Source organism: Tachypleus tridentatus, chromosome 13 (assembly GCF_004210375.1).
Source record: "Tachypleus tridentatus isolate NWPU-2018 chromosome 13, ASM421037v1, whole genome shotgun sequence".
Classification (NCBI taxonomy): domain Eukaryota; kingdom Metazoa; phylum Arthropoda; class Merostomata; order Xiphosura; family Limulidae; genus Tachypleus; species Tachypleus tridentatus.
In genome coordinates, this window is record NC_134837.1 from 30,955,703 (window position 1) to 30,969,541 (window position 13,839).

The 13,839-nt window shown below is 38.3% G+C and overlaps 1 protein-coding gene across 1 annotated transcript in view; it reads left to right on the top strand.

The window, feature by feature from the left end:
* LOC143238345 (semaphorin-1A-like) overlaps positions 1 to 13,839 on the top strand; it is a 124,788-nt gene that overhangs the window by 20,737 nt on the left and 90,212 nt on the right.

The following is a 13,839-nucleotide window of genomic DNA, read 5'->3' on the forward strand; positions in this document are numbered from 1 at the left end:
GAATATGTTTGAGGTATGAACTGGCATTTATTTATTGCTTAGAAGGAAATACTGCTTTTGTTTTGCATGTTTAGTGTTATCTTATGGTTGTTACTTACCTTTTCTTTTAAATTACCTCTGTGCATTTGATAGTTATATTTATTACGGGATTCATGCAAAAGCAACAAGTTAGAACGTTGTTGGAACTAGCAGTTTCTGTAAACTTTCATAATACATTGACACAAACTTAAGATACAAAACAAATATAGTTTGAAGCTTCCCCCACAAAAACGCTTTAAAAGAACAGTACCATGTGAGCCATATTTCTTATATTCTTAGTTCTCGGTATCAACTGATTTATCATTAGCATTGCTGGCCGTGGATTAAAAAAAAAAAAATTATCATAGCTTGTAAAGTATCAGTACATTGTTGATTGTTTTGTGGAACACAATAATTATTGTAGTGAATTAGTAGTAAAATAAATTTATCAAGTTTTACTTTTTCTCAAATTACTATTACTGTTGCTATAGTTTTTTTTTTTTTACTGCCAAGCTACACAATGGGCTATCTACATTTTGTCTAGTGCGGAAAATCAAACTCCGGATTTCAGCGTTGTATAAATCCCAGAAATTACCACTGACCCACAATGGGACTCAGATTGTAATTTTTAAAATGTTTTCTCAGAGAATATGATCTGTGGAAACAAACTTGGCAATCCGACTTCTGCAGACCTCTGTTTCTATGTATCCATAAGGCCACGTATCACTAGCACATCAAGAAATGGCAGTTAGTAGCTATTGTTAAATTCTTAAATGAATGAAATACCTGGATTCACACTGTTCAAGTATGAGAGAAAAGGTTCGACTGAATTTATACTGTTCCGAAACGGTAGAAATATCTACATATGCTGTTACTCAATAAGGGCTTTTTATTATACAGGAGTTTTACCAAAGTTTATACAGTTCAAACCGACGCTACATGTTTTGCGCTTAAGTGCCGTTAACTTGTATATTACAGAATATCGCGCCATCTACTTGCATTTTACCCATTTAACCCTTGTCCCACGGCTTAGCGGTAAGGGAACTCGACTCACAATTTGTCTTTGCAGGATCGAAACCCATCGTCGAACATGCTTACCCTTTTAGCGATTGGCGAGTTGTAATATGACGGTCAACAATTAGCAGTGGACAGTGTTGATTACCACACTTCCATTAAGTGTATCTTAAATTAGGGACGCGCTAACGCAGGTGCCTTTCGATAGGCTTTGGGTGAAATTCAATTAACAGTCTTTTGTCCTCCTTTTTCAATTACGTTTTCATTATTTTTCTTAAGTTAATTATCTCCAGTGATGATTTTGGTACTGCCATTCTGAGATATTGCTTGTATAATTTATGTAGTACCAGTTTTGGATGTTGGAAATATAAGGATCGATTTATCAGGTTATGTGGAATTCAACTAATTTTTATGCATCCATTGAGTTAAGACAATATGAATACGAATTACACGATTTCTCGCTGCGTCATTCATTTCTTTGGAGCCAGTCCCAAATCTGAGGGACTAATAATTGCGTTGTGTTTATTTTTAATATATTGTATCAGTTTGAGTATGATGTGGAGAAGTCAGTCTCAGAGGTGCACTTCTAAAGATTAACAAAGTAACTTGCTGTGAGTTCAAACAAGAAATATCACGACAGAAAAGCTTCCAAACCGGTAGGGTAGACGCCAGGTGCAAGTTGGAAAAGCTAGCTTGATGCGTGCTCTGACTCATCAACCGTGGAGGTAAATGGGCCCAAGGGGAGGAGCTATCAAACCAGGAGGGTCAAGGTGTTATTCTAGCCGGCAATCTTTGTTTTTTTTGTCTCTGCTTCGTTTGTAACAACTATGGTTAGCTTTTTGTACATTTACATGAAACACACGTATGTTCTCAGTTTTCAAACACAATTAAAACAGGACTCGAGCTTCCCAATAAACCTTGGCCAAATGGAACAATTTCACCCACAAGTAATGGTCGAAGTATCACTTTTGTGAAGGGCCTAACAATTGTGGAACAGGCTTTTCTGGAACTTTAAAACGAAAAACAACCGTATAGATTACACAGATATCAAAATAAACTATTTTCCTGCTAAAAATAAAGCTTATGATTCTACAAAAATAAAAGTGAAACACTTTAATTTTCTTTGTATAACATTGAAACGGAGAGAAATATCCCACGTTCAAATAGCTATTTGTTCTAAAATAAAATAGTGGTCAAACAAAGCTCAATTACCGTATTCGTGCTAGAAAACTGAAATAGAATGTTTACGACGTTATTAAACTGGCTGACCGTAAGTTTTTAACTTAATTGAGAAAAAGTGTGTATATATAAAATATAAAACAATTTCATGCCTCTAAACTGTCCTTCCCCCGTGGCACAACGGCATGTTTGCGGACTCACACCGCTAAAAACTGGGTTTCGATACCTGTTGTGGGCAGAGCAGAGATAGCCCAGTTTGTAGCTTTGTGCATAATTCCAAACAATTCATCAATCAACCCCATACTGTTGATGAATGAGCCTTTCGATGTTAGACAAAATGGACCAAAAAATGTCATATCTCATCCTTTCAACCATTTTTATAAAGTGTGGAATATGTTCTAACTTTGTTGACCCAAATGAAGTAAATTACAAACAGAATGATCTTGGTAAATAGTTTCAACACTTTTAAGGTACAAACTCCACAACCTTTCGGACAAAACTTCGCAACATTATTAAAAAAATTACATTCTGTCAGTTGTTCCATCCACTGTTCTCAGAGTTTCTTAAGGTGTAAAATGTTACGTTGTAATTGTGGATATTTCCCACACTTTATAACATCATTAACTTGTAGCTTAAAATTATAAACGCTTCATTGAAAGTTGAATATTGTAGCGGTAAATAGTATAAAATATAAAGATCTTTATCTTCATAAATTCTGAAAATCCGAACAGTGTGCAATAAATTAAAAGACGTGTGCAAGGCTGAGAAAGGTATTGCTCACTTGAGGCATCGTGGGATATGTCTAGAAGTGATTCCTTGCAATTTTTAAGTGTGTGGAGGTGGAGTATCGGATACATTAAGTTTAATTATTGGAGAAATGGGGTTGTTGATTAAGCTTTTAAGTGTTTTATAATTTTAGTAGGCTTGCGCATGTGGCCTAAATCCCGAAGCAATGTATGTGTATGAATGAGATAAAAAGCAAAATAAAAAAAAATTCAACAAGGAGCAATTTAATTAGTTAATATTTTTATTTAACTGACTAACGCCCCTCGGTGTGGATTCCTGTACGTGGTGAGGGGACCTCCCAGGGAAGGTTCTGTTCTATCTGGTTACCTTCTCTGGGATCTAAACATCCACCCACGTGTTTGCCGTGCGTGGCGACCCGTGAAGGGGAGGAGAGGATCCTGGTGGTTGAGGGGTCCAACCCTAACACACCACTTCGGCCTCGAATTCCTGTAGACGGGCAGCCTTTGGGTGGCCCCCCTTGGGTCAATCGGCTGGTCCACTTGGGCTACAGTCAACCAAGTACCACTGTTGGAAGTTCTCAACGGGTGTTGTGGACATTGTGCCTGATGCTGGTGTTTGGGTATAGTGCTCACGAAACCCTGGCGTTGCTGCATTGTCCTTGCGTGATTTTGTAATGCGTCCCCTTGTAGGGCTCCATGGTGGGTAGGGTCAGTGGGTACCGAAATTTTTTCCTTTTTCCTATGGATCCTCTAAAAAATTTAAATAAAATTGTAAAAAACAGTCAATGGGTAAGCGACCACGTCTTGAATACTCAGAACAGCAATCTTCAACATCAGTAACACACGTACCTCATTTTCTTATATTACATTCTCTTTCGGAAAAACCTTTAGGGCGAATGTCTCCTTTTTTTATTCAAAAGGGACTAGAGGGACTTGCTGGCTCTCCAAAATCAGTAAAGAAACTTCGATCTGGTGACATATTGGTTGAAACATCCACATCCCAACACAGTGAACTTCTCTTGAATTCAAAGGCAATTGGGGATATACCTATTGAGGTTACACCCCATGCTACCTTGAATTCTTCACGAGGAGTTATTGTTGAAAGGGATTTGAAGAACGTTCCCGAGTCAGAGATTCTCGCTGGTCTCTCCACTCAAGGAGTTTCTGCAGTGAGGCGCATTTCCACTCACAAAGATGGAGTTACACTGCTAACAAATACCCTCGTTTTAACATTTACTTCACCACGTGCACCTCCCACCATCAAGGCAGGTTATCTCATTTGCAGGGTTCGGCCATACATACCAAACCCTCTTCGATGTTTTCAATGTCAGAGATTTGGCCACTCAAAGACATCTTGTCGTGGTTCCCTGACATGTGCTCGTTGTGGGGGCAACGGACATATGCTGCTGCACTTCATTCCACAACTACAGTGGGAGTGCAGACAGATCTCTCTGTGCCTCCAAGAGAATCGTTTTCAAAACAAATGAAAAGCCTTTTGACCTCCGCGGTTAAAAAGGTTGAATCGACTTCCACACCCATCTCTGTTCCTCCCATACCTTCCAACAAACCTCAAGATCCACGTCCTTCAGTTTCAAATACAGGCATTTCTTCTGATACATCTTTTTCTCCCACCACAAGAGACAAAACAATTATTCGTTCACGTCCTCAGTCACTGGATTCCCCTTCCAATAACAAAAACCGTCCCACCCGACCCAGAGCAGGATCCATGAAGGTTGATAGACCTCCTCCGACTAAAGACAGTAAAGAAAAAAGACGTGGTCGTAAACCGAAGGGTTCTCCAGCCACTTCACCTACCCGTTCTTAAAAATGGCCACCTTGATACAATGGAACTGTCGAGGTTTACGTTCTAATCTGGATGATATCAAAACGCTGATTGCTTCCTACCATCCTGTTTGTCTTTCTTTACAAGAAACATTTCTCAAAACTGCTGATACTGTCTCCATTCGGCAGTTTTCTCTGTACAGAAATGACAGGTTGTGTGATGGTCGAGTACATGGAGGGGTGGCACTGTTGGTTGATCAACACGTGCTCACCCTGTCTTTGTCACTCAACACACCCTTGGAGGCTGTAGCCATCCGTGTTTCCTTGGGTCATACCATCACTGTTTGTTCTCTGTACCTGTCCCCTGGAGAGACATATGATCAATTAGATCTTGATGCTCTCGTTGAACAATTGCCATCTCCATTTCTAATCCTAGGGGATTTTAATGGACATCATCCCCTCTGGGGAAGTGCTATTATTGATGGGAGGGGCCGATCTGTAGAGCGGATGCTCTCTGATCACAATCTTTCTCTTTTCAATACTGGTTCTTCCACTTACTTTCATGCACCTAGTCAGTCCTTTACCGATATTGATCTCTCAGTTTGCTCCCCTTCATTATTCTCCCATTTTTCATGGAGGGTTGACAGTAATCCACTAGGCAGTGATCATTTTCCAATCCTTTTGAGAGAGACTGGCCGTGGTCGATGCCACCCTACCCGCGTACCCCGGTGGAAGCTGGATCAGGCAGACTGGTCCACTTTCACTGCTCTCGCAGAACTTGATCCTGCCATCGTAAATCAGTCATCAATAGACGACTGTGTAGCAGCGGTAACTGACTGTATTACACATGCAGCTGCTCAGTGTATTCCTAAAACCTCGACAGGTTTTCCACGATATCCTCGTCCGTGGTGGAATCCTGCTTGCCACTTAGCACGGAAGGCTCAAAAGCGGGCCTGGGATACTTTTCAACGGGCCCGTGCACATGCTAGGTGGGTAAGACGTCAAAGTCAGAAGGAATCTTGGATTAAGTTCACAACCAGCATATCTTCTACCACCAGTTCCAAGATCATATGGGACAGGATTCGAAAGGTTAATGGACACTACAATTCTATTCCCCTCTCGATCTTACTCTCTGGTGGTCAGGAGGTGACTGATGTTCGGAACATCGCTAACACTCTAGGTGAAAGCTTTTGCCGGGTATCTAGCACTTCTGCTCGTTCCTCCACCTTCCTGGCCATCAAGACTCGGGCAGAGCGATCACCTCTTTCCTTTCGAACTGACTGTTTCTTTGAGTATAATTGTCCCTTTACCCTGGTGGAACTAAAAATGGCCCTTCATCGGTCTGCCAGTACGTCTGTTGGACCTGATGATATTCATTATGACATGCTGCATCATCTATCTCCTGCTTCTCTTGATGTCCTTCTGATTGTTTTCAACCGGATCTGGCAGGAGAATGTTTTTCCTGATGCCTGGCGCCAGGCTATTATTTTACCTTTCTCTAAGCCAGGGAAAGATCCCAAGATTCCTTCAAACTACCGTCCAATTGCTTTGACGAGCTGTCCCTGTAAGACATTAGAAAGGATGGTTAATGCTTGTCTTGTTTGGTTCCTTGACTCAAACAACCTCCTCTCGCCCACCCAGTGTGGGTTCCGTCGACAGCACTCCACCACAGACCACATAATTCGTCTTGAAACATCTATCGGAGAAGGCTTTCTCAACCGCCAACATCTTGTATCAATATTCTTTGACATAGAGAAGGCTTACGACACAACATGGAGGTATGGCGTTTTGCGAGACCTCCATACATATAAGTTACGTGGCCATCTACCCATGTTTATTAAAAAAATTTTAATGGACAGGAGATTCCAAGTTCGTGTGGGTTCGACACTTTCCCGTTCTTTTGTACAGGAACTTAGAGTCCCTCAAGGCTGTGTATTAAGTGTTACACTCTTCAGTATAAAGATAAATGCCATCACTGAACAACTCCCTCTCACTGTTGCGAATGGGCTGTATGTCGACGACTTTCACATCTCATGTCAGTCGTAAAACATGAGATATATTGAGCGGCAACTACAAACCGCCCTCAATTGTGTACGGAAGTGAACTCTGGCAAATGGCTTTAATTTCTCTCTCTCCAAAACTGTATGCATGCACTTTTGCCGTCGACGGGGTATTCACCCTGATCCTGAACTTAATATCGGTGAAGTTTTACTGCCAGTGGTCCCGGAGGCCAAGTTCTTGGGGCTTATCTTTGATCGTAAACTGACCTTTATACCACACTTAAAGCAGCTTCGGGTCAAATGCACAAGAGCACTGAACATCCTCCTTGTTCTCTCTTCTACCAGTTGGGGGGGCAGATCGCTGTTCAATGTTAAAGGTATATCGTGCTCTTATTAGATTGAAACTCGATTATGGATCAATGGTCTATGGCTCTGCCAGATCCTCGGCCTTAAAGATGCTGAACCCCATTCATCACCAAGGACTTCGACTCTGCACTGGGGCTTTCCATACCTCTCCAGTTCAAAGTATATACATTGAATCTCATGAACCTTCTCTACACCTTCGCCGTTTGCAACTATCTTTACAATATACTTCGAAACTCCATTCCTTACCAAAGCATCCCACCTGGAAATGTGTTTTCCTTCCTCGGTGGGCAGTACTTTTTCAGAACAGATGATCTGTCATTGCTCCGTTTGGCCTTCGCATCCGGGCGCAATTGGATGAATTGGGACTGTCCTTGGATAACATTGCAGATTCCACAGGTTGGCCCATCCCACCATGGCTTATTAAAGCCCCCAAATGTGACCTTTCTTTCAGTCACCTAAAAAAGGCAGATACTCCAGATTGGAAGGTACCGTCTTTTATTCAATGAATATCTTTCAAACAATCATTCAGTTCCCATTTATACAGATGGTTCCAAATCAGGTAATTCAGTGGGCTCTGCTATAGTTTGCTATGGGTCAGTAGTTGCGTGCAGAATCCCTTCTACAGCTTCTGTGTTCACTACTGAACTGTATGCCATATCTCTTGCCCTGGATCATATTGCAGCTGAGCAGTACTCCAACTGCACTATTTATACTGATTCGCTTAGTTCTATACTTGCCTTGGAATCGCTACACGTTAGCTCACATCCTATTCTCGCTGATATTCGAAACCGACTGGCCCATTTCTCATTAGCAGCTACTTCAATCCAGTTTTTCTGGATACCAGGCCATGTTGGTATTCGCGGGAACGAACTATGCAGACATGGCAGCTAAATATGTCTGCTTCAGCACCATCACTCCTATGCCTATTCCGTACATGGACTATGGTGTTATCTTCAAGGTTCGGCTCCGTGCCAGCTGGCAGTCCACTTGGAGTGAGCAATGTGACAACAAACTTTTTCAAATCAAACCCAAAATTGGACTTTGGCCATCTAGCTTCCGTAAAGTTCGGAAGGAGGAAGTTGTTCTCACTAGGCTACGCATTGGTCACAGTTTTTTAACTCATTTTCTTTTATCTGGAACTGATGCACCAATGTGTAGTTTGTGTAACACTCAAATCACTATCAGCCACGTTTTACTTTCTTGCCATCGTTACAATTCTCAACGACGGCAATATTTTAAACATATTTTTTCCCAGGGTCAGTCTGTAACATTGGACAGAGTTATTGGTGATGGTGACTCTGTCCACCTTGATAATGTTTTTAATTTTTTAATGGCCATTAATCTTTTTAATCTCATTTAAGTGTTGCATATTTATTCATTACACCTTTTTAATTGTGGTTCCTTTTTTACAGTTTTAATCTCTCTCCTTCAATATGACATTGGACAATGGCCAGAACATTAAATAACTCAACACCAGGACTGGAAAGGCCAACTTCAGGTGACTGACGCTCCTGTTTGAACTATCCGTTTGAATTACTCGTTAGTCGTCCTGGCGAGTTGTTATTATACTTTTGCTGCATATCATTTCACACTTTTACTATTTAACTTTTTAGTACTGGCCATATTGACTCATAACCCGGAACCAGGACTGGAAAGACCAACTTCAGGTGACTGACGGTGGTTTTTTATACTTACCTGTTAGTCTTCCTGGCGGGTTATGATCATTACCATTCTGCTACAGGTAGTTTTTTACAACTTTGTTGACTGGATGTCAACATTGGTTTTTACACCATTTTCTGTTTTAATTGCTGTTTTGTTTTTACCTTCATTTACTTTTACAAATTTTACTCCATTTACTTTATCTTTTTACTGGACATTTGGCTGCTCATTGTTACAATTTTGCTATGTATCTTATAAAACTTCTGTTCTTTTACATTTTGATACTGGTTGCTATGACACATAACCCGGAACCAGGACTGGAAAGACCAACTTTAGGTGACTGACTGTGTTAGTCTTCCTGGCGGGTTATGATCATTACCTTTTTGCTAGAGTAAATACCTTACAACTTATACTCTGCCTTCTATTTTAACATTGTAGACTAGGTGTCAACATTGGTTTTATACTTTTTTGTTTTACCTTCATTTCCATTTATGTCTATTACTACATTTATTTTTTGTTTATTTTTTTTTACATTTTTACCGAATGTCTGGCGCAGATAGCCTCGCTGCTTTGTGCCATAAAACACTAAATCAATCAATCAATCTGAATAACGCTGGGAATATGAATATTTTTCGTGAAATCTGCATTGGCACTTTCGGAAACAGACTCGACTTTCACACTCCAGAAAAATATCGTTCGTACTCTAATCAAACCACTACTGAAGTAGATGTATCTAAACATCTGGATTTGTAACACTGTGAACAGTACGTCTGTCATATCTTTTGGTGTGTCACACTTTATGATTTAAACTTTTTTTTTCTCATGACTTAAAACATACGAATGTATCATAAATCATAAAATATGTCTTATTATATCCATATATTTAAAAAAAAAGTAGTAATCCTGGAAACTAAATATACCACCTTTTTATTTATGTTGAACGAAATTCGAGTTGTATACAAGTAAGCCTTGTATTTGATTTAAACTTGTTACCGTAATTACGATGGAAATGTACATTTCTTGTTTCCTGAAAAACAAATGTTCTATTATTTGAGCTGAATGAAACCTGTGTTTAAAAGGTTACGATGAAGTTACTGTTTGTGGTGCCATTAAAATAAATACATAAACTGTACTGTTTACAATAGTCTAGCGATAAGCGTCAAAAGTTGTTCCAGTACTTGATTGTATTGGGTATTTGAATCTAGTTATAGAAACTGGTTGAGATTGTTAATATATTTGAAATTGAAATTTATTAACCATGTTTCAATTTAGCATGCAATAGACCAATTAATATCCAAGTTATCAAGGATGCAGATGTTCATGTGGTTTATCCAGAGTTATAGATTTAATAACAAAGAAAATGTAAACGATGGACACCCTGCCTCAGGCTTGTCACCTCTTTTTTATATTTAAATGAAGAAAAAAGCTGATAGAGAGTATGATTCGCTTATGTAACGGTGTTTTTGTAATAGTTTGAAACAGAAAAAATGTTTATTAAATTGTAATGTTACATTATTGAAGTGGGTGATGTGTGAGAAAAATATGCCAATGAAAGAGCAGTTGTGAAAATACAATATCAGTATTAGAAAATGTTGGTAAACATATTCTGCTCAAAAATTTTATATTGATAAATACCAAGCTAGTCTACGTGATACTCTGAAGCAAAGTTTTTCAATCTGTGGCCCCCTCACCACTGACAAGTCTACGTGATACTCTATAGCAAAGTTTTTCAATCTGTGGTCTCCTTTCCACTGGTGGTCCGAGAGCTCTCTTCAGGTGGTCCATGGGAAGGTTGTGTAATTATGGAAATCGGCAGCATAGTGTATAGGTCTCACGTGGTTCACTGAGGTAAAAAACAAAAACAATAATTTAGGTTGGTGCGAACATAAAAGTTTGAGACCAACTGTATTGAACGAATTATGGCAGTACTAAATAGATGCCAAGTAGTTAAGATTGCCGGAGGTGTACAACTAAAAAAGTGGTATGGAATAAGTGGTGTCTCTTTTAATGTGCGATCAAGTAAGTACCTGTAAGATTTAGTTGTGACAGAAAGTGGACCACGGAAAAAGCGCATTTCAGTGAGATGTTTTAACACACACAGTCACGTTTCTTAGTTTACCGAGTTCTTGTAGTTGGGGTCTACTAACTCGTTATTAGTTATTAATATGGATTCATTAGTGAAATGATTTATCTCCAGTTAGAGCAACACAATAATAGAATGTGGTTATTTCAAGTATTTAAGCCTAAAAAGCAGCTTTTGCAAGCCTTTTCTTTTACAAAATTTTGTTCGGTAAATTCAACCCAAAGTTTTTATTTGTATTTCAGTTTGTGTTTGATATTTTGCTGTATATCATAAGAAGCAACACAAGTTCATGGTTTAAGGGTGTGACATGAGACAAAGATACTCTACCTCTCCTGCGTTTAGTAGTATCAGTTTTCCAGACAAGAAACTGGATTGTTTAGTAATTTTTAGGTTTTAACCTTTTTTAAATTTTCATATCTGAATCTATATATATATGTGTGTGTGTGTGTGTGTGTGTGAACAATGCTGTCCACAGGACAGGTGAATCATGTTTTTCTATGGAGTTTTAACTTTCCGTTGATTCATACCACAATACAATAAAACGAAAATAATTAGATTTTTATAACTAAAACGTAAAAAAGTCGGGTTTCCAAATCTGCGGTGAACATAGTTACGATAACCCATTATGTAACACTACTCAAACATAATTAAACGTTACAAAATAATGTTAAAGTCCAACTTATTTAACTCCTGTCACTGAATTGTGCTGGTTTCGGAGAAGGTCATTCCTCGTCAGCAACCCTGGACGAGTGTAAACTAAAAGAATGGATGGGTTTGGCGATTTATGGCGAAAAGCAACTAGGCTATCTGCGCCAACTAGGTATGATATAGTGGTGGAGTGTACATTCTATACCTGGTGTTTTGACGTTTGTTTATCTCGCACAGTAATCCTATGCTTATATGCATTCATTTCAACAATATGCAGCATTAGTACTACAAATTATTGTGTTATTCAGCTGGACGAGTTGTTTAAAATACTAAAAAATATACTGGTTTCTGGGAATTGTACCCCCTCATCAGTAACCCTGGATATGGACGAATCGAAATAATAAGACTAGGGTTTGTATAGTGGAGGAGTGTATGTGTAACATTACGCTGTTATAGAGCAAAAATGTGTTATTAATGTTATATTCAGATATTTACTGATATCACACCACGGAGATGAATGTATGACGTACGATGTTTAAGATTATTTTTTGAATTGCCATTGAATCTTTAGGTTACAATTTGAATAAATTCAAACTTATAATATTATGCACTTTCGGAAAATTGATTATTTTTTCCTATTAACGTTATATTACATTTTTGTAACTACTTTGAAAGGTGATTTTAAGTCCGGTATGGTCAAATGGTTAGGGCGCTCGTCTCGCAGTTTGAGGGCCGTGAGTCTGAATTGCCGTTCCACCAAACGTGCTCGCCCTTTCAGCCGTATGGACGTTATAATGTAACAATAAATCCCGCTGTTCGTTGGTAGAAGGGGTAGCCCAAAAGTTAGCGGTGGTGACTAGCTGAGTTCCCTCTAGTCTTACACCGCTAAATTAGGGACGGCTAAAGCAGGTAGCCCTTGTGTATCTTTATGCGAAATTAAAATTAAACCAAGCCTATTGTTTAGACTTGCGTTGAAAAATTACGTCTGAGTGTAGAATTGTATAACAGAATTCATAGCGTACTTATTACAATGTATGTATACGTAAAAACATGTTGCTTGTTTGAAACTGATTATTCCCATTTCTCATTGAAATGTCACCTTTTTTTTTTCCACTTTAAATACCTGTGCAAAGTTAATTTAGTATGTGCTGTATAATAAACAAACTATAGCAGTTTGTGCTTGATAAATAACACTGGTGTTTCGTAGAGGAAGCAACATTGCGATAATAAAAATTTAATACTTTTAGCAGTGACAAAACTAAATGATTTTTCAAAAGTTCTTATCAGCTGGTAAACAGTAATCCCGCAATATCAGTGCACTAAACAGATCACAACAAACTTTTTTGTTCTTAGATTATTTTTAAACTACTGACGTATTTCGTGATAAAAAATAAACATTTACTAATGCTATATTACGTGTTGAGCGCCCATTCGTAAACTCTGGAAATAGATGCCATATGTAATACTTCACTGATAGTTAAACAATGGTTGTAGTCAAATGTATCGATAAAAACGTAAATTACGGGGCTATTTTTGGGCCGAAGATGATATATTTCTTGTTTGTTTTTTTTAATTCGTAACTAGGAATTACATTGAAAATTAAATAATACATATAAACTTGTTATATTGGTTCAGTAAACATGCATTTAATGTATTTCATGACCAAAATACATCAGTGCGTTAGTCATTGACGTACATTAAGTTACAACGAATTTTTGTGCTTAACGGTCGAGATGTTGCAAATGGCATACAGCCGTAAATAATCATAAACATCTGAATTTAAAATTGTGGCCTCCGGGATTATTAGGTATCACAAGATGTGCTTAATTGTACGATGCGTTATTTCCTTGTATTTGCCAGTTCATTCACTATTGAACACATACAAAACATTGTTATATGGTAAGGGTCAAGGAAAAACAACTGTAATATATGACAAACAAGTGTATAGTGAACATTATAATGCATTAGATTTTTCATTTTTTGTGTGTTATTTCAATATGTGATTCTAAATTGGCCAATAGGCAACGTTATTTCTGAAGAGAAAATGTGGTACTAGGCCCAATGTTATCTAAAAAAAAAAGTTGAGGGACTGTATGGAGATAAAAACTTTATTAAGAAGAAAATTACCATGGTTGCTTGAAGAGTAGAGAATTTTTTAGAAGTATTTAGTATTGTAAGTTAAGACTGTCTATTAAGTAATTAATTTGTAACATTAAGCAGTTTTTAGGGTTTCTGAATTAGGCTGTTTCAGTGTTCAGTCTAGTTTCTAAAGAGATTTTCCACGTAAACAAGTTAAAATCAATATTGATGATATTAAAAACGAACCGGAAAGAATTTTGGTTAA